At 42.2% G+C, this 6,221-nt stretch overlaps 1 long non-coding RNA gene across 6 annotated transcripts; it reads right to left on the minus strand.

The window, feature by feature from the left end:
• Positions 1-201: 201 nt before the first annotated feature.
• On the minus strand, positions 202-4,969 carry LOC123180211 (uncharacterized). Of its 6 annotated transcripts, none has more exons than XR_006490772.1 (6): positions 4,394-4,969; positions 3,369-3,470; positions 2,649-2,950; positions 1,571-2,286; positions 950-1,317; positions 202-555 (listed from the first exon to the last, which is right to left on the minus strand). It is a non-coding gene; the product is annotated as an uncharacterized lncRNA (long non-coding RNA). The 6 variants fall into 6 exon arrangements; XR_006490770.1 differs by having other exon boundaries at positions 950-1,656; positions 2,168-2,286; positions 4,394-4,967; XR_006490768.1 differs by having other exon boundaries at positions 2,168-2,286; positions 4,394-4,962.
• Between the last annotated feature and the right edge of the window lie 1,252 nt (positions 4,970-6,221).

Raw genomic sequence — 6,221 nt, forward strand, 5'->3', positions numbered from 1 at the left:
GCAATAATCGACAAGGGGCTAACGCTCACAGCTCCTACTAACACTGACAGTATGTATCATGTCCTACAACTCTTGAATCGCCAAGGTCCTTAAGCTAGGACAAAAGTATATAGAAACATGAAAATTAAAAAATAGATCAACATGCTAAAGCATAGTTCGTCCCGCAGAATGGAAATGTAAATCTGGAAAAAGAAGACATTATACGAAAAGATGAGCAACATCAGATCAATTGTCTAAATTGTGATCAAACACTGTAGAGATATATGACATGACAACAACACTGAAAATGTGTTTGTTGTGAAACTTCAACGTGATTGTGCAATACCCACTGAAAGAACACATTTGTGACATGGAAGTAACTACCATATATATGTGACCATCCTTTCTCTATGTGAGCAAATCCTCATCAACCAAAGATATCTGAAACCACTCGTGTCTCGGTAGGCATATTTGTCATCGACATATTTATCGTATCTTGATGCTTCACTCTTGATTCTCTTGAATCCATCATAATGGTCTTCTTGGCGCGGACTTTCTCCTTCATCTACTAAAAACCTGATGTCACCAAAAAGACGAATCAGCTTGTACACAAAACATTACATCACTGACAAATTTCTAAGATCAATATATACTCCTCGCTGTGAAGAGTTAGAGCATATCCAAACTGAGAACAGTTAGAATATATCTAGCTAATCCTAACTGAGAAGAGTTAGAACATATCCAAACTTCCTAGCGAGATGTATGTATTTCTAGGAAGCTTAGGCCGGGTTACAATTATGTATGTTATGCCTTAGGAAAATCAAATAAAACAGCAGTAAGGGAGCTAGCTCCCTCACCCTTTGGTTCAAAGTTCCACACTGTTGATACCCGGGAGGAACATGCTGCCCAGAAACAAAAGTTGTGTTTTCGTAGAAAAAAACTTGCTTTTAAGCATGACTGAAAGTACTACCTTGGGTGCGGTATGGGTTGTCCTCATCCTGGTCTGCGAACATGCTCAGCTTGGCGGCAGCTGGCGACGTGGTTGCGAGGCTTGGGGCCATGGCGAGGACGTCGTCCAGGATGGCACACGAGCCTGTTAAGCTCGAGGATAGGGGGCTTCGGCAGTGGCAAAAGGATGCACGTGTGGATGCTCCCTTAGCAGGCGTCGTTGTCGACCTGCTAGCCAACATTCTTCTCTTGCTCTAGTTCTGCTATTATACGGGCATGTGGTGCTTAGTTTTAATTTCCCTGTCGTTCTTGGACCATGACTGATCACCACCATACATTTATACGATCTATTACTCCGTACTTGTTACTCTTGTTTCTCTGCATTGTTTGCTGCAAAAATTAAAACTTTGAGGTGCAGATTCACAAGAATGTCAGGACAATATTCAGAATATTTTCTTTTGAGCTTTGTTCATACGAATGATATTGTAGGTTGGATTGCTAGCTCAAGGTGCATCAGAGATCTAAAAAACGAAAATCTCCAAGGATCTTTTACCCATGTGCACACACAAATGGGCACACAGCCAAAACTTATATCCTTTTAGTCTGTTGGAAAATGAAGATACTAATATGCTGGAATTCTAACCTTCAGAAAACTCCCAATCGTCATTCAGTACGCACCTATACAGGGGCATTCCATGTACTTCTCCCAATCATCAATCTGCCGGGAAACTAATTATGGGCTGCATAAGCTACCGGATACACACAAATATGATGCACTTGTTGCTGGAAGTTGCAACCAAAACAGTCATGCATGCCCATCTTCTCTGAAGTTTGAGTTAGCGGTTGTTCTACTACAGGTACTGTAATAGTAGAAGGTTGAGATTCTCTGTTGTTCTTGTCTAAAACTAAAAAGAATAAGTAAAATAATATTTGATAAAGGTGCTGCAATTCCTCTAACAAATTTCTGTGAAGTCTTGCTAGCTGGTATAAAATGCGAACTTATTATATTACCACTACCAACCACTAATGCGAATTCTTGACCTTGTTTCCCTCAAAAACAATATTTCTCCACATGAAGTTATTTATAAAAAAGGGACAACTTTCATGGTTCTAAAGTTAAAACTACAAAAATAATAGATAGCTCAAACTCATGCACACCTTCAGCTAAATAACTACAGAGACTCTGAGTGCAACCATCCATGCAGCATTGATCTTACAAACAGCTCCATTATAAACACACCTGGGTACGGGACTCTTGCTCAATTGATCTACCAGCCTCAGCTTCCTCCTCTGTTACTATCTTCCATATTTTAATCTCCTCTCCAGTAGCTGTGTTATGTCCATTATCAAACCCTCGACCTGAAGAATGCATCAAACACAGTTATGTGATGCCTCGTTGGCTCCGACCTTCTTAAGAGAAGTAGTATACTTTTTTCCGAGAAAACAGAGAAGTAGTATACTTGAAACATCATAACACACATTACAATTTCTTACTTATAGACAACTAATGGCTTGACTAAACTAACCAAGCACATGTTATGTTTGGTGTTTTGACAGCAAGCCATAGACAGAGTAAGAAGCACATGTTATGTTTGGTGACCTTCTTCATAGGTGTCACTACCAAAAAAAACCTACACACAGAAATCAACACCGCTACCGGGCCATGGCCACCGCCATGTCCACGCAGTCATGCATGCTACAGATCTCAGGCTCGACCTCACCTATCTCCTCCTTAACCGTGTAGTTGCAGAGCTGGCCAGGCGGCATGCTACTGGCAACGCCCCGCTGGTGATCAGCATCAGGGCAACCTTGGCGTAAATGAAACGGTCTTTTCCCTGTTCTTTCAGCGGCAGGTATACTTTCCCAAAACTGAACATATGGACTTCTCATGACAAAATATTTGAACCCACCCAAGAATTTGAACTTATTTGAACCTATCCAAAACACTGGATTCCATACATTTTTTTTAAGGTCGGTTATCAAAATCCTCAACAATGGTCAATTCAGTGTTGTCATCCATTTTCTGCAATGACAAGAAAAAGAATAGTTAAACGTTCCAGTCATATTGTTCAAACCATATTCGGGATTATTACAAAGTTGAACCAAGAAGGAATAATAATAAAATACTTGATCAAGACTGAAGCAATTCCTGTACCAATTTCTTCTAACTGGTATAATATGAAAACTTACTATATGTATATTTCCATAGAAAAGTTGCTCTATTACAGGTACTGCTACAGTACAAGGATTTAGATTCTCTACTGTTATTGTCTAAAATCAAGAAGGAATAATAAAACTCATATTTGATCAAGGCTGTTGCAACTCCTCTAGCAAATTTCCGTCAAGTTCTAGTCGCTGGTATAACATGCAATCACAACCAACCACTAATGCACACCTTCAGCCAAATAACTACAAAGACATAGAGTGGAACCATATAGTACCTCTGACCACGACGGAGATTTTTTTTGCTGTAACTGTTCTTTTTTTTGCTGGGACTGGTCGAATTTTGTGCTGCGACCCGGCGACGTGGAGTCATTGTTTTTCTAAAAACATATATTAGTTTTGTTAGAAGAAATAGTAATAAAGCATTAACCAACATCATGCTATTGGATCTTGACACGAAAATAGTCAATTAAATAAGTACAAATTCAGAGAAACTACTTCCATTGAAAATTGTATTTAAATAGAAGCCTCCTGCTCATGCTAAGAAAGCCTTGCTTCTGTTACTTGTATCTATTGGTTTACTTCTATATAGTGCTAAGAAAGGCTGCAGAATTAACATAGTGGAAATTCAGGTAGCCAACTCAATTGTAAAACTGAAGGGCATGCAAAAGCAATGTTGTGACCCTTTTAGGCATTAACATGTTTAAAGCTTACAGAGCATGTACTAAAAACATACAGAATTAATGAGTAGTACTTGATGACAGATGTAAAATACTTATAAAGACCACCTTCAGTAGAGTGGAACCATATAGCACTGACCTCAACCTACTGATTTAGAATTGAAAAGATCTCTGTGTTTTCGTTTATTTTGGTAAGACCAGTGCTATACATAAATCATTGTTCTCTGGTGTGCATATAAATACATATTCATAGATAAATCATTGTTCTCTGGTGTGTATATATTTCATCTCCAGGTAGCCTAATTTTGGCTAATCTATCAGGCCTAAAAAGTGCATACTATATGTATAGATTAGATAGTTCTTAGCTGATAAGCTACCCGAATCTGGATGAGGAAGCATGAAAAAGATGATGCCCTCCAGTAGCTATCTGGTGCATATTTTAACTACTTGTCAGACCATTATTCATCCTTATTGGTGCTACCAAATGTGAGATCTCTGGGACATGCTTAAGTTTCCTTCTGGTTTCCATTATTTAGAAACCATCAGGCAGAATTGACTTCTTGAGGCATGTAATCATCGCCGTTCATGATAGATGTATAAACTGATGAGACTATAGTATGTACCTCAGGCCAGGCGAAATTCCAGCGGGCGGTGGAGCACCTGCAGACGGATCTCCAACGAAATCGATGGTGTAGAGGAACGGCGATGTCGGGCAAGAAACTTGCGATGCGATCTAATCGTGGCCGAGGGGTTCCTTCCTATAGCATCAATTTCGGTGTACCGTACGACCCCGTGCAACATGCACTCTTCTTCGAATCCGAGATGTGTGGGGAGCTCGAGGACGTAGGGAGGGGCGAGATTGGGGCGAGACGATGTTGGTCTGCATCCCTGCAACGGAGGTGGCCACGGCGGGCGGGGATGGATGTGGGGGCGGGAGGGGATGGCTGCGGCGGCGGGCGGCGGCGGCGACGACGGGCACGCATAGAAGAAGAAAGAGGAGGCCGAGCCAGAGAAGAGGATAGAGGAGATCTAGCCGGCTGGGAGGGGCGAGATTGGGGTGACACGATGTTGGTCTGCATCCCTGCGACGAAGGTGGCTACGGCGGGCGGGATGGCTGCGGCGGCGGGCGACGGCGGTGACGGCGGGCACACAGAGAAGAAGAAAGAGGAGACCGAGTCAGAGAAGAAGAAAGAGGAGATCGAGCCGGCTGTGCTTTGTTTTCTTAGGCCCAACTGTGGTCAGTTCACGGCAAGCACAAAAACATAGTAAACATGGCCTGGCCCAATAAATATTCCAGGAGCCCAATAACAAACACAACGCAGCCGAATAATATTTTCAACGAGAAATTTAGTACCACCTCGGTTAGAACATCAACAATAATAATATGGGTGAACGGATTAAAACTTTGGTGAAACACACCTTGCTTTATTAGTAGGTATAGATCATGTATATAGGCATCACGTCCGTGACAAGTAGACCGACTCCTGCCTGCATCTACTACTATTACTCCACACATCGACCACTATCCAGCATGCATCTAGAGTATTAAGTTCATAAGAACAGAGTAACGCTTTAAGCAAGATGACATGATGTAGAGGGATAAACTCATGCAATATGATATAAACCCCATCTTGTTATCCTCGATGGCAATAATACAATACGTGTCGTTTCCCTTTCTGTCACTGGGATCGAGCACCGCAAGATTGAACCCAAAGCTAGCACTTCTCCCATTGCAAGAAAGATCAATCTAGTAGGCCAAACCAAACTGATAATTCGAAGAGACTTGCAAAGATAACCAATCATACATAAAAGAATTCAGAGAAGATTCAAATATTGTTCATAGATAAACTTGATCATAAACCCACAATTCATCGGTCCCGACAAACACACCGCAAAAGAAGATTACATCGAATAGATCTCAACGAGAATCGTGGAGAACTTTGTATTGAGATCCAAAGAGAGAGAAGAAGCCATCTAGCTAATAACTATGGACCTGAAGGTCTGAGGTAAACTACTCACACATCATCGGAGAGGCTATGGTGTTGATGTAGAAGCCCTCCGTGATCAATGCCCCCTCCGGCATGACGCCGGAAAAGGCCCCAAGATGGGATCTCACGGGTACAGAAGGTTGCGGCGGTGGAATTAGGTTTTCGTGGATGCCTCTGATGGTTTGGGGGTACGTAGGTATATATAAGAGGAAGAAGTACGTCGGTGGAGCAACATGGGCCCCACGAGGGTGGAGGGCGCGCCTGGAGGGGGGGTAGGCGCGCCCCCTGCCTCGTGCTCTCCTCGTTGCTTTCTTGACGTAGACTCCAAGTCCTCTGGATCACGTTTGTTCCGAAAATCACGTTCCCGAAGGTTTCATTCCGTTTGGACTCCGTTTGATATTCTTTTTCTGCGAAATACTGAAATAGGCAAAAAATACTGCAATTTGGGCTAGGCCTCCGGTTA

The sequence above is a fragment of the Triticum aestivum genome, chromosome 1D (genome assembly GCF_018294505.1).
Source record: "Triticum aestivum cultivar Chinese Spring chromosome 1D, IWGSC CS RefSeq v2.1, whole genome shotgun sequence".
Classification (NCBI taxonomy): domain Eukaryota; kingdom Viridiplantae; phylum Streptophyta; class Magnoliopsida; order Poales; family Poaceae; genus Triticum; species Triticum aestivum.